The following is a 16,203-nucleotide window of genomic DNA, read 5'->3' on the forward strand; positions in this document are numbered from 1 at the left end:
CCTTGAATAACTGAACTAAACAAACAAAATATAACACCGAGTAACTTTAGTATTGTGAGTAGAAACTTGAGATATCTGTTTTCCTACATTGAGGGTGGATAAGGACAATCTTAGAAACCTAGATGAAAGAGAATTTAAAAATCACTAGTTTAATTCCTCCTTTTCCAGTCCAAAGTATGACATGAGATCAAGGGTACAAGTCAGGTCCTGAACTCAAGGCTTGTAGGTGTGATGAAAATCATCTTACTTACTTTATTATTGATGTACAGTCAAGGATGGCTGCTCTGTTTATACAACAAGATGGTGATATAAAGACCCCTATTTTATACATTCTGCTTTTGTTCACTTTGGCTTGTCTACGATAAAGGTTGTTAGCAGTTCTGATAAAAGAGATTGCTGATGAATTTCTTGATTATGGTTCTTAAATTGCTTCAAGCAATGTCATTCAGCAAGCAGCTGAGTTGGCATTGATTTTACTAAAAGGAAAAATGTATTCATATAGCATTCCTGAATCATTTGCTGGCAGACTGACTGTTAGTTATGTTCTGCATCTATTAGATTTAACTCTGGTCCAGTGGCAATGTAGGTGCAGCAGTTGGAACCTATCTATACCGGAATGATGTGTGATAGTTTTTAATGTAACAGAACTCCTCTAGTTTGAGCCACACAATTGAAAACTGAGTATCTCTACACCATACTTAGCCTTCCGGTCATGAGATGATATCTTTAGTGGGAATTTGAAGCCAGTAACATGAATTGGCAGATTGTTCTGCCAACTGCTACAGAGTACCACTTGTGTCTTGTAGCCGCCATAAGACTATTTAGATGTTTTTAGTAGGTGGCAGGGAAGGTCCTACTCAATCAGATGGGATCAGCCAGAAGTGGAAACCTTTCTGTGTCATATCTGCATGACCTATCGTCCCGTGTGCCTGGAAACATCTTTTACATCACATGTGTACTATAAGAAATGTTCTTCTGTGACTATGATATTTTCCCCCAGTATCCTTGGTAAGAAAGAATAGTGAAACCCTCCTTTAGTCTTGATAATTCCACAAGTATAATTCTGGGTAAGTCATGTGTTGCCTCATTTGTAGCATTGAGAAGTTTTTAAATATATGATGATATGTACCATATTATTAACACCTAAATGTCAGATTCCATAAAAAGTTTTTTTAATATATGACTTCACTTGTTATAAATCTTAAATACAGTTTTCTTCATTTTATTGCTGTGGAAACTGAGGCTCAGATAGAATTTGTTGCTTATCTAAATTATAACAGTGCTAAATTTCCCCAGTGACTCAGTGGTAAAGAACCTGCCTGCCAGTGTAGGAGATGCAGGTTTGATCCCTGGGTCAGAAGGATGCCCTGGAGAAGGAAATGGCAACTAGCTCCAGTATTATGTCCAGGCAATCCCACTGATAAAGACTGGTGATCCATGGGGTCACAAAGACCTGGACATGACTTAGTGACTTAGCAGCAGCAGCAGCAGCAACTCTGAATGCTGTTGGTTGTAGTTCCAAAGACCATATTATTTTTACTATATCATACTAACATCCTGCTCAGTATGGATATTTGTCTTTTATTAAGTTTCTGAATGTATACTGTAGAGTGATGTCCTTGGGTATCCATAGCAAAGTAAGTTAACGGACTCAGTGATGCTGTCTGATTTATAAAGAGAAATGGAATTCAAATGTTACATTTGTAAAGTCTAGCAGAAAATGATGTCTATGCATGCTTTGTAAACTTACAGTTCTTTCTGAATTGACTCTGGGTGTGTGTGATTATGGGTATATGTGTACTGGACAAGTCACTAAGTCACGTCCAGCTCTTTGTGACCCCATGGACTGGAGTCACCAGGCTTCTCTATCAATGGGATTGCCCGGGCAAAGTACTGGAGCTAGGTGCCATTTCCTTCTCCAGGGCACCCTGGGGGGTCTTCCCAGGTGATGCTGGTGGTAAAGAATCTGCCTGCCAATGCACTAGATATAAGAGATGTGGGTTTGATCCCTGGGTCAGTAAGATCCCCTGGAGGAGTGTATGGCAACCCACTCCAGTATTCTTGCCTGAAGAATTCCATGGACAGAGGAGCCCTTGGCTAGAGTCCATGGGATAGCAAAGAGTCCGACGCAACTTAGCACACAGCATGCATGCACGTGTGTGTGTGTGTCTATGTGTGTGTGTGGATGTGTATGTTTGTGTGTGTATGTGGATGTATGTGTGGATGTGTGTATGGGTAGGCATTTAAGGAATCTAGGGACTTCTGTGGAATAATCCTTATTTCAAACCATATTTTTCTGATTCTCATTTTAACATCATCTTGCTTTGGCAGATTTCCTCAAGTTTTTTCTATGATTTCACATTGTTCCCCCAGAAAGGTTATATTAAAAATAAACAAACAACAACAACAACAAAACCTGGCTCACAATAATAGATTGTGTTAGTTAACATTGATAGTTTCATTTTGTTCTTAAATCAGTATCAATTTTCTTTTTGTTTAAAATTAAAAGAAAATATTTAAGTAGTGTAAGCAGTGAATAAAGCTTCCAAATCCATGCTTTAATAATTAATGTCCCAATATTCTTTTCAGTTGGCTTGAAATTGTATGACGATACAAAATTTATTTAGAATTTGGTCAATTTTTAGTTTATTTTGTAATTAGATGGTTTTTTATTTCACAAATATATGCATACAGAGACATATACATCCTCTATTACTATGTAATCCTAATTAGATCTGTAGTTTTAATAGGGTATTTTAAACTTATATGTTGGTCTGAACTTGTAGACTAGATCTACGAAATAATTTTAAGATTAAGTAGATTCTCAGATAAAAGCATCTCCAAGCTAATCAAATTCTTACTGATATACCAAGATAAATACGGAATACAACCCAAGAGAAATGTTTGATTTACTGATGATATTGCAGTGTGATTTCTTTTTTGATTGTTTTAGCCGAAAGTTACACCTCAAAGGTATTTTCAAAATAATGCAAAATGTTGGTATATCTGAACTTATATTCCTTTGAATATTCTCTTTCTAAGCAGTATTTCTTACTTTGTTTAGACAGGTAAGTAAGAACAAAGTGTGATTTCACATCCGCACTATCATCCCTGAAAAGTTTCCTTTTAAATTCAACTGTCTATGAATGTGCAAAGAGGGGTGAAAGTTTTACCATTATATTATCCTTAAAAACTTTTGTGACATTCAGAACATAGCAAATTGAAAGAAAAAAAGATTGAATTTAAGACAATGTTAAAAATGAAGTAGACAGATTGGTACTTTCAACAACATTACTGGAAACCTCTCTTTCTAATAATAACCACAGAAATAAAGGAAAGAGAAAAATTTCTTACAGGATACTGCTTTCCATTTAATCCAAATGGAAAGACTGCAAAGCATGCAATTATAGGTGTATAAAAAGTCAGGAAGTGAAAAAGCCAAAATAATGAGAGATTCTTGTAATATCTAGTGTCGCAAAGTTGCAGTACTGTCAGAAGTTTTGGTCTCAAGAGGTATCTTGGAAAGGAAAAAAAAAAAAAAAAGCCTCAGGAAATAATAACTAGAACTTGGCAGAGAAAACTCCTTTATGAGAAGTGCCTGCAGGGCAGAAATAATTGGAGGCAGAGGCTTCCTTTGCTCTGACAGGTGCCCTTTGGTTCCACAAGGAGTGGACACCCTAAAACACCCAAAACCAAGTATAATGAAAAATAATCTGGGGATGATCTCAACATTGTGTTTGAACGAACAGAGGGAAATGTGAAAAGAGATATTAAGTGGACATTCAAACCACGTCTACCATGAAGCTAGACAGCAATTATTGGGGTAGTTCCGGGCAAAATATGCTGTAGCCTGAAGTATCCAGTGAGTATTTCCTCCTCAGGTGACTGGGAACAGCTGTTTCCTTATCCCCATTCTTCTTTTCTTTTTTTTTTTTTTTTTGGAATGCTGAGCTGATCTGAGGAACAGTGTTTAGCGAAAGGAAACTTTCCTTTTGATGACTGTGAAAACAGTGCCTTTGAAAGTTCATTTCCTCTACTGGAAGGTTCAGCACTCACAAGAGCATACTGGTGGAGAAAAAAATTATGGCAACAAATACTCTTTCAGCACCAAGAACAGTTTAGCTGTCAAGATAGAATAAAAAATGTGAGTTAAGTAAGACAAAACACTGAAAGCATTCAAAATTTATTTTCAAAATCTAGTATCAGAACATTAGTATCTTATTATGTAATGGAATAGTTTGAAATTATTTGTTTATCTGTCATCTGTCTATTCATCCCAGCTAGCTAGTTATGGAGAGAAATAGAGAAAGAGAGGGAGAGACAGAAAGACAGAGGTAACCAAATAGCAGTTTATGAACATCTTCCCAGGAAGAAGCATTGCACATTTTCAAAAGATTTGGTTGAGGGGATATGTTGAAAGCAATGGAGTTTCTTTGAGGTTTATATATAATATTATAATATGGAAATTTTAAAAAATTGGAAAACTAATATTTCCCTCCATGCACCTTAGAACTTTGCTATTCTAAAAATACTTAATTTAGTAGAGTGATGCCTGAAGAATTTTATGTGTAGAGTGGGTCAAAGGATAACATTTGAAGTGATTTGATTGTGAAAACATAGTTAAGCTGGAAAGTGTATTTCCCAGAATCCCCTTCACTGTATAGTTGCAGGTTGAATTTAGCCAAAAGAATACTTGTGTGAGATTTGGACAATGTAAGTGAAAAAGTGACTAATACTTTCTGCAGATTATCTTAGTCAGATGCAGTCCTTAGTTATCTTTCTCTCATCTGCTCCATGTCCACTATTGTTCCAAGACTTCACCAGAGGCTTGGCTGCATAATCTCAGAGGAGTCACAGCTTTCCATTGAGCTCCCTCCCTTCTTTTCATCTTCCTATAGAGAAAAAGGACCGGATCAGGAAGTCAGAAGTCCTCTGTTCCTTTTCTTTTTCTTTCTCTCTCTCTTTTTTTTTTAGTATTAATTTCTTTGACTGAACCAGATCTTAGTTGCAGCATATGGGATCTTTGATCTTCTCTGTGGCATGAGGGATCTTTACTTCATCTTTAGATGCAGCATGCAAACTCTTAGTTGTGGCATGTGGCATTAGTTTCCTGACCAGGGATTGATCCTGGGTCCCCTGCATTGAGAACATGAAGTCTTAGCCACTGGATGACCAGGGAAATCCTAGAAGGCCTCCAATTCTTATCCAGTTTCCCCACAGCTTTGGGATCTTGAGCAATCACTTATTCTGCATCTCGGTTTCCTCAATTATAGAATTAAGGTATTGGACTAGAGAAGCTCTCAGATCCTTCAGAGGTCTAAAATTTATCTGTGTCTCTGCTAGGCTTTTATTACTAGTTGCATTGTGCAGAAGATGAATTGAGTGAATGATTTTATCACTTGCGCAGGTAGGCACACGTGCTTGACCCCACAAACCTGCTGCCTCCTGAAATCAATTTTGTATTCCTTGGTTTACTTCTGCTCTGATAGACAAAACTCTAGAAGCTCTGCTTTTAAAAACTTATTTTCATTTCCTAAACTTTGTTTTTAATGTATGAGCAAAAGAGATGTAACTGACTTCTTATCAGTAGGCTAACATATTTACATTATGGACATAGGGAAACATTGATGCGTCATTTTTCTGTATTTTTACTTATTTTTCAACAAATATAAAATATTCCACAGTTAAGTCTGTATGTCAAAAGTTGAAATAATAAAAGAGAGTTGTAAGGAGAGATTTAAAATGAGGACAGATTGGAATGTTTTTTTATTGGGAGTAAAACTGAAGGGTAAAAGTAAAAAAGAGATCCCAGAATGTTTGTAATAATCAGGAAAAAAAAATCAGCTAGAAAGTTGTTAGCAATAATGATTTAATTATGATGAAGTGCAAGTGCAAGTCACTCAGTTGTATCTAACTCTTTGCAGTGCATGGAATTCTCCAGGCCAGAATACTGGAGTGGGTAGTCTATCCCTTCTCCAGCAGATCTTCCTGACCCAGGAATCGAACCAGGGTCTCCTGCATTACAGGCGGATTCTTTACCAACTGAGCTATTAATTATGATAAGAAAATGCCAAATAATCAATCAAAAATACTTCTAAAGAGATTGTATGTATTTTAATATGTAATGGGCTTCCCAGAAGCTGTAGTGGTAAAGAACTTGCCTGCCAATGCAAGAGATGTAAGGGACTTAGATTCCATCCCTGGGTCAGGAAGATCCCCTGGAGGAGGGCATGGCAACCCACTCCAGTATTCTTGCCTGGAGAATCCCATGCACAGAGGAGCTTAGCAAGCTACAGTCCATGGGATAGTAAATAGTAGGACATGACTGAGGCAACCTAACAGGCACACACGATTGAACAATATCAACTTCAGAGTACACCCATTTTGATGCTAAGTCAAGCTCATTATATTTGCAGTCCAAGCTACGTCAGGTAACTGACCCTCAGTTTAACTCAGAGCTTAGTACCATACTCTTTCATCTTCCTATAATCATAGTATTTAGCTTATCAATTCATTCAAATCATTTAACAAATACTGAGTTATCTAACCATTCATTTATTCAGTCATTTGATGTTTAATCTGGAAGTACTCATCATATGATAGTCACATGCGTGAGACTCAATGCATTTTCCCATTTAATCTTTACAGGAACTAAGGTAGATTATATTATTACCTGTTTCCTCCATGTGAAGAAGTTGAGGCTGAGAAAGCTCAGGAACTGACCAGAGAGCATTTAGCTAGAAAGTCCCAAACAGGATTTGAAGGCCGGTTTGTCTGACTGCAAAATCTAAACTTAACATTTACAATATACTGGCTTTTAAGTATAATCCCATACAGTATCCAACTGTAACAGTACGTAAATCTCCTGTTCATGGAAGTAGAAAGTGAGTCCAGTGAAGCTAAGTGACTTGTTCCTGAGTTACATAGTCAGAGGGAACAACGCACTTAAAAGAGAGATAGATGCTTGTGTGTAGACACAGATAGAATTCAATTCAGAGAGGGAGTAGCAATCATATTTATTCAAGGTCTTTACTTTTAACCTCTATTATTTCAAATAACTAGTCTCTTGCTGATTTGTGTACACAGTCTAAAAATGTTGCTAAATATAGAACTCTGATGTGAAGAATATTCCATCTCGAGTCAGAAGGATGAACCAGATAACCTTTCATATTCTTTTAAGACAGCCAAATGATCTTTATATTTTTCGAAGGTTATTGAACAATTCTAAGTAAAAGTTCATGATCATTTGTTTTCATTTCTGTTTCATTTTATTTTTACGTTGATGTAAGCAGTCATTTTTATTATTTTCTTATGAAATGGGATGTTAAAATTTCTATTATATAGAAACATTTTTAGTAAGGAAGCTCAAATAATTATTACATGGACAATCACCATTTTCTTTGAAAAACTGCCATGAACGAAAATATGCCTAGAACTTCGCTGGTGGCTCAGTCAGTAAAGAATCCGCCTGCAAAGCAGAAGACCTGGATTCAATCCCTGGGTTGGGAAGATCCCCTGGAGGAGGGCATGGCAACCCACTCTGGTTTTCTTGCCTGGAGAATCCCCATGGACAGAGGAGCCTGGCAAGCTACAGTCCAAGGGGTCGCAAGGAGTTAGACATGACTGAGCGATTAAGAACACAGCACAGCACCCAGCACAATAGGCCTGTGACACTCCCAACTGTGTCTGTCTGACACATAAAAGAGATTGAATTCAGATTGAATTCGCCTTTGAATCCTTTGGGTTCAGTTGTAGCTAAATAGGGAAACCTTACAAAGAGAAGGAAAACCATATTAACATTGCATTTCAAATTTAATCAGTTCATTTAATAAGTGCAATTTCTTTACCTCTTTTTTTCAACTATTAACACTATATAGAAATTAAAATCAGAGTAAGTTCTTCATAATATTAATAAAAGAAAGCATCAATTATTTACATTATTAGTACTGTATCTCTATCTCCACATAAGCCAAACCATTCTTTTTTTATTGCTGCGTATATAGCATTCATATAACTCAGGCTCAACTCAACTGTGCTCTCTTTCGAGAAATTTTCTCTGATGCCTACAAAATATTCTGCTTTGGTAGGCTGATTAAAAACATGTCCCCAGCTCATCACCTCTTTCTAAGCCCTCTGCCATGTGACTTGATAGTGCTTTCCATCATGAGTAGAATCGGTTTCTCTACCCGGTCAATCTAGGCTGGTTATGTGAATTGTTCTGTTAAATAGAATGCAGTGTATGTGAAACTGCCAGTTCCGAGGATCCCTACACTACTGTTTGCTGTCTTGATAACACTGCTATTACCATGAAAACAAGCTCAGGATAATCTGCTGGATAATTAAAGACATAAGATTTAGTCCTTGTGCCAGATGACTGCCGGCCAAGTGTCAGGCAAGAATGAAGTCCATCCTAGGACACCTAGCCCCCGGCTCACACACCAGCTGAGTGCAGATGTGTGAGTGAGCCATGCCAAGATGGGACAAGCCTGACCTAGCTCATCAGAACCACCCAGCCTATCCATCGATGTAAGTGTTAGTCATTCAGTCATGTCCGACTCTTTGCAATGCCATGGACTGTGTATCTCCTTAATGCATGCGATTCTCCAGGCAAGAATACTGGAGTGGGTTGCCATTTCCTTCTTCCAGTGGATCTTCCCAACCCAGGGATTGAACCCAGGCCTTCTGCATTGCAGGCAGATTCTTTACCATTGAGCCACCAGGGAAGCCCTGTGCATATTAGTTTACTACTGGAAAAGTACTTATAATAATGGGAAGTTTTATAGCATAAAGGAAAGAGCTGTGGAAAAAGCATCTGTTCGGCTAACCGCATGTACTGCTTCTTTTACATAAGTGACCTTTGCCAACTCTCTCAACCTTCCTGTACTTTCTAATTTTAAGCTCAAAGTGTTAGCCACTACATCCACTTTAGAGAGAAGAGCATCTGGATACTATCCTCCTACTTTGGTAATGAAGCCAAAGAACATGCACTTTTAGTTTCCATTTTACATGAGCCCAGATTTGAAAGCCTTATTCACTCCAAATTCTCTTGGACATCTCTATCATTTTGTACCACATTAGCATTTCAAATCATCTCTCTTTCCAGCAGCTTTTTGCCTTTGCCAATTCGTTGAACAGGATAAAATGTAAATGAACTGATTTCTTTTTGGTCAGGGATGTAAATAATATTAATATATTTCTTGCAAATCTGTGATCAAATTGTGTACTGAGAGCTGTCTCCTCCCATGTTAAACATGTGCTTACATATCTGGGTAATTTCACTTACCATTTCCACCCAAAGATTTAAAACTCTAGTGGAGTTTAACTGAAAGAAACATACCCTTTTGAGAATGTTTGAAATATACACATATGAATATTAAAAGAACTGATATAAAGCAACTAGAAAAAGAAAAAAATCACCTAACTAGCTAATCAGTAGTGATTATACTCAATTTTGAAAGAAATTTGCAGGTGTCACAAATCTTATCATGCTTTTGCTGGTGGTGCTTAATTATAACTATTTGCAGATTGCAAATAATTATATACATATAGGTGGATCTAAATAGCAGATTGCAGATACAAATAATAAATTTCATAAATAGTTAGCTATCAGTAGAACTACATTTTAAATATCTTAGTAAGAGAAGTCCTTTCATGCCCTAATATAAGCCAAACAATTTTTTAAAGCAAATGTTTGGCTCTTATAATTTTGAAGCACTTGTTTTTTGGAACACTGCACTTGGTTTGAAACCAGGATAATTAGCCAGGTTGGCAAGTTTTTTGCAAATAAAGTACGTGTTTGTGGTCATTTGGAATGCGTAAGGCTCTACCATTCAGTAGTAGCTCTTGTGTTTATTCTTCAGGAAATTTGGAACTCTAGATACACAGATGAACTTATGAGAATCTTAGAAATCTATGACTGATACCTTACCTTAACAACGATTAAACCAGCTTTTTATCATCAATTTGTAGAACCTGGGTATATTATAAGAATTGTATCTATTTCCTCACACTGAATAGACAGCTTTTTAAAGCTGTTTGGGTATAAAGAACACTGGCCCAGTATGAATTTTCATTCATATTACTTAGACTTAGGCAACAGAAGTAATAACCAACTAGTTTGGTTCACAATTCTCATTGAACTTGTCACTCCTGGTAGGCTGTGTCTAAGCCTTTAATTTAGAAAAGTTTTAATATGAGTTTGAGGTTACTTTCAGGTTGGGAATAAAATCTAATTATTTTAAATCCTAATTCATTTGTATCACTCTTGGATCCATCAAGAAACCAAGTGCGCCTTTTAAATTATATTGTGTCTAGAACAATATACACTAATTGAGATACAGTAACACCATATTTTATAGGTTTTAGGATGCATAAATTTAACAACTTAGTGTCTCTAAAATAGAACTGTTCATGGGGTTCTCAAGTCAAGAATACTGAAGTGGTTTGCCATTCATTTCTCCAGTGGACTATGTTTTGTCAGGCCCTGACCAGCAGGGACAGGCCCTTCAGCTGCTCAGCATAGCTGGATGACATGCCCAGTGCCCTGGCTGTCTCACTGTTAGTCCATGTTGAGCATTTAAACCTTCACTGGTCATCAGAGATCAGTCAACATATGGCCAGGGGTCGAGGCAAAGGCCCTGCTGGAGGGGTTGCAAAGTGGGTCCGGGAAGGCTGTAGCCTGTGTTGAAGGACTCCCATGAGCTGAGGGCAGCCCACCCTCACAGTTGCTACGGGCCTTTATGGAGCGAGTCTGCCAGCCGAGACCTGCTGTCTATCATTCAGTTCAGTTCAGTCCTCAGTTGTGTCCAACTCTTTGCGACTCCATGGACTGCAGCACACCAGGCTTCCCTGTCCATCACCAACTCCCAGAGCTTACTCAAGCTCACATCCTTGAGTCCGTGATGCCATCCAACTATCTCATCCTCTGTTGTCCCCTTCTCCCCCTGCCTTCAATCTTTCCCAGCATCAGGGTCTTTTCCAATGAGTCAGTTCTTCACATCAGGTGACCAAAATATTGGAGTTTCAGCTTCAGCATCAGTCCTTCCAATGAATATTCAGGACTGATTTACTTTAGGATGGACTGGTGGGATCTCCTTGCTGTCCAAGGGACTCTCAAGAGTGTGGTATTCTCCAACACCACAGTTCAAAAGCATCAATTCTTTAGCACTCAGCTTTCTTTATAGTCCAACTCTCACATCCATACGTGACTACTGGAAAAACCATAGCATTGACCAGATGGACCTTGATTAGCAAAGTAATGTCTCTGCTTCTTAATATGCTGTATAGGTTGATCATAACTTTTCTTCCAAGGAGCAAGCGTCTTTTAATTTCATGGCTGCAATCACCATTTGCAGTGATTTTGGAGCCAAAAAAGATAAAGTCTATCACTGTTTCTATTGTTTCCCCATCTCTTTGCCATGAAGTGATGAGACCAGATGCCATGATCTTGGTTTTCTGAATGTTGAGTTTTAAGCCAACTTTTTCATGCTCCTCTTTCACTTTCATCAAGAGGCTCTTTAGTTCTTCTATGCTTTCTTCCGTAAGTGTCATCTGCATATCTGAGGTTATTGATATTTCTCCTGACAATCTTGATTCCAGCTTGTGCTTCATCCAGTCCAGCATTTCTCATGATGTACATGCTGTCCATTGTGGAGAGATCAAATTGCCAACATACGCTGGACCATAGAAAAAATAAGGGAATTAAAAAAAAAAATCTACTTCTGCTTCATTGACTTTGCTAAAGCCTTTGTGTGTGGATCACAACAAACTGTGGAATATTCTTAAAGGGATAGGAATACCAGATCACATTACCTGTCTCTTGAGAAAACAGGACAAGAAGCAACAATTAGAACTGGACTTGGAATATGGACTGTTGCAAAATTGGGAAAGGAGTATGTGAAGGTTGTATATTGTCACCCTGCTGATTTAACTTATATGTAAAGTACATGTGAAATGCCAGGCTGGATGAAGCACAAGTTGGAATCAAGATTGCTGGGAGAAATATCAACATCTTAAGATATGCAAATAATACCACTTTAATGGCAAAATGTGAACTGGAACTAAAGAGCCTCTTGATGAAAGTGAAAGAGAAGAGTGAAAAAGCTGGTTTAAAACTCAACATTCAAAAAATAAAGTTCATCTCATCCAGTCTTATCATTTCATGGCAAATAGATGGGGATACAATGGAAACAGTGACATAGTTCATTTTCTTGGGCTCCAAAATCACTGTGAAAGGTGACTACAGACACAAAATTAAGAGACTTGCTCCTTGGAAGAATAGCTATGACAAACCTAGACAGTGTATTAAAAAACAGAGACATCATTTTACCAACAAAGGTCTATATATGCTATGGTTTTTCCAGTAGTCATGTACAGATGTGAGAGTTGGACTATAAAAAAGGCTGAGTGCCACAGAATTGATGTTTTTGAACTGTGCTGTTGGAGAGGACTCTTGAGAGTTCCTTGGACTGCAAAGAGATCCAACCAGTCCATCCTAAAGGACATCAGTCCTGAATATTCATTGGAAGGACTGATGTTGAAGCTGAAGCTCCAATATTTTGTCCATCTGATGTGAAGAACTGACTCATTTAAAAAGACTGTAATGCTGGGAAAGATTGAAGGCGGGAGGAGAAGGGGATGACAGAGGATGAGATGGTTGGATGGCATCACCGACTCAGTGGACGTGAGTTTGAGTAAACTCCAGGTGACAGTGAAGGACTGGGAAGCCTGCATGCTGCAGTTCATGAGGTTCCAAAGAGCTGGACATGACTAAGCAACTGAAAAACAACAACAATGAAACAGAACTGTATCATACTCAGAAACATCTCAAGATTAGAGTGGCCCAATAACATTAATGAGCTAGTTGTTTGCACACATGCATATTTTTTATAATTTCTCTTTTGGTGGCATCACTGGATATCAGAAAACTTTTGACAAGTAAATTATTAAACCCCTTGAGAATCATTGGTGAGGTCTATCAGTGTCTGAAAATCTTCAATTGTTATCATCTGGTAAACTCAGGAAAGCACTAAATTTACAGCACTGGTATCAAGAGGTTATAAGAGCATCTGGAGAGAACCATGAAGTCATTTTTTAAAAAAAAAGTCCCTGCCCTCATCTCCCCAGCCCCCACCGACCCTTCCTACCTTGGATGGTACAGAAGACATCATGGTGTGGAAAACACAGATACCAACAACTGTGAGTTTAAAAATGACACAGAAGCTTGGATTTTTATGTTAAGACATTTGAAGAGTACTGTTGAGTACTGTTTTGAGTACTGTTTGACTGTTTTCAAAGTTGTTTTCTTCCTCCCTTACACACAGGAGTTAACTTTTTATTGACAAAGAAAGACCTCTAAATGATCTTATTTAATAAGTACAAATTTTAGTAAGATGACATAATGATACAATAAGAGTGCATTGCATCATTGTTGATTTGGCAGCAATTTTTCTTATTTAGTTTTAAAAAACATAAGATATCTAATGATGGCATTTTAGATTTGATAAGTAAGGTTCTATTTATTTGAGAAATCATATTAATATTTACAGTCTAGAAATGAAATATGAATTTGGCTTTAACTTTGTCGTAAAATGGACACTGAGGACCCAACCACACTGTGATAAACCAAATGGGATATTATATGCAGAAAAAAATTATTATTGGATGCTGTAAAAATATTGCTTATGACACTAAAAGTCATCCCTTGTGTTTTATTAACTTTGATTTTGAAACTTCTTGTTTTAATAAAATCTAGCCTGGCTTTTAAACTCAATAAAGAGGTTTCTATCTCACTGACCAATTCTCTCAAGGCACCACCTTATATGTTTGGGGAACTTTAAAAAGAATATATAACTTTAATCTGAAACACTTTTTTTAACTTGAGAGTCCTGCAGATTCTGGGAAGAAAGTCAGTTTTATTTGTGAATCCAACACCTCTTGGATCTGTTTTATTTAATAAGTCTTCCTTTAGCTTATCCTCATCTCTAGCATTTTATTATAAGCGGCAAGAACCCAGGAGGCATCTTCCATATTCTGCCTGGAAATCTCCATAGATAAATTACATATTTCATTAGATACATTTTCCACTTGCTACTTTATCGCAGGTAGTTTTGCAAAACTTTCTGTAAGCACACAACAATAAATTTTTTTCTGTTTTTTTCCTTTCTCTGTAACACGTGACAACCTTCTCAGAGGACATGAGGCTTTCACTAACTCCATTCAAAGCCCTTCCAACTTCTGTCTGTCTGCTATTCATAGCCACTGCTAGTGCCTTAAGTTTTTGTTACATAGGACCCTACTCATGGTAACAAAAACTGATTCAATTATTATAATTGTTAATTTACAAAAATTCTCAAAACATGTTTACCTAAAACAACAGTATCATACGTTATCACTCACCTTTTCTGTGGGTTAGAAACTTAAACAAGGAAAAGTGGAATCTCAGGTGGAAGAGCAGAAGACTGGGCACTGGAAAACTTTGAAAGCTTTTTCTCTGATTTGACTGAAGGTGAATGTTGCCTGTTGACTGAGGACTTCAACTTTTCTTTCTGCCATATTCTCCATGTGTTTAGTTTGGGAATTCCAATAGCATAGTTGGGATCCAAAGGCAAAATTCCAGAGAGAAATGGGAATGGGGAAGAGTGTCAGGCAAAGAGGATCATTGTTATGACTTTACCATGAAAGATTCATATTCTCACTTCTGCCATGTTTATTTACCACGAGTGACAAAGTCCAGCCTTTTTATGGGAAGAGAACATAAACTCTGCTCCTACATGGGAGTGATGCTTATACTATAAGATGAAAATAGGAAAATGCAACCTGAATCCGTGGGGTTCTGTGGGCAAAGTCTCAATTCTTGCTTTGCGGAACACATCTTTATTTCACCTTTATAAATGAACAGTATTTTTGTTGAGTACTATATAATTTTAGGCTGAGAGTTAATTTTTTTTTAAATGCATTGATAATATCATTCAAGTCTGTTCTGTTTTTCATTGCTGCATCTAGAAGTTAGTTATTGTTCCAGCTCCACTCCTTTGAAGGCATCCTGTTATTTTATCCCCTCTTTTTCCCCCTAGGCTTATTTATAGTTTTATATTTTACTTGCAAGTCAGCTACAATACTGTTAGTTTTCGTTTATACTGCTCGATATTTGTTAGGTCTCTTGATTCTGTGGATTCATGTCTTTTATTGTTTGGGGGCGACTATCAGTGATTATCTCGACAAAATTTGCTTCTGCTCCATCCTCTTTCTTCTTTGCTTCTATTAATACAATCCTTATGTTAGAACTCCTCATTATATATATATATATATATATATATATATATATATGCATATATATATTATTTTTACAAGTTTAAAAAAATATGCTGCCCTTTTATTTTTATTCTGGCCAATTTCTTTTAAAATTTCTCTCAGGCTATTACTACTTTTAACTCAACTCCCTTCAGCCAAATATAGATGTTGCTTAAACATACATTAACTTCTTAGTTGAGATTATTTTATTTTCCAGATTGTAGCATTTAATTTGGTTAATTTTAAAATATGCTACATTGTATTTTATGGTTTCCTGTTCACTGGAAATTTGCAAAATTATCTATTATTTTCTGAAATAGACTTTATATTTAGAGAAATTTTAGGTTCACACCAAAACTGAAAGGAAAGTACAGAGATTTTCTAGATACTACCTCCCTGAGACCCTGTTCCCAAATACATATAGCCCCCATTATCATTCACCCCCCAGAGTGTTACATTTGTTATAATTGAATCTACACTGACACATAATTATCACCTAAAATCCATAGTTTACGTTAGAATTATTTCTTGGTATCATACATTCCATGAGTTTGGATAAATGTATGATGACATGTATCCATCATTATTGTATCTAACTGAGTAGCTTTATGCTTTAAGAATCTTCCCTGCTTATTCATCCCTTCCTCCCTCAAATCCTGGACACCACTGATCTTTTTACTTACCTGCAGTTCAGTAAGGTTCAGTTGCTAGTCATGTCCAGCTCTTTGAGACCCCATGGACTGCAGCACGCCAGACTTCCCTGTCCTTTACCAACTCCTGGAGCTTATGCAAACTCATGTACATTGAGTCAGTGATTCCATCCAACCATCTCAATCTCTGCCATCCCCTTCTCCTCCTGCCTTCAATCTTTCCCAGCATCAGGGTCTTTTCCAATGAGTAGGTTCTTCACAT

Source organism: Muntiacus reevesi, chromosome 4 (assembly GCF_963930625.1).
Source record: "Muntiacus reevesi chromosome 4, mMunRee1.1, whole genome shotgun sequence".
NCBI lineage: Eukaryota > Metazoa > Chordata > Mammalia > Artiodactyla > Cervidae > Muntiacus > Muntiacus reevesi.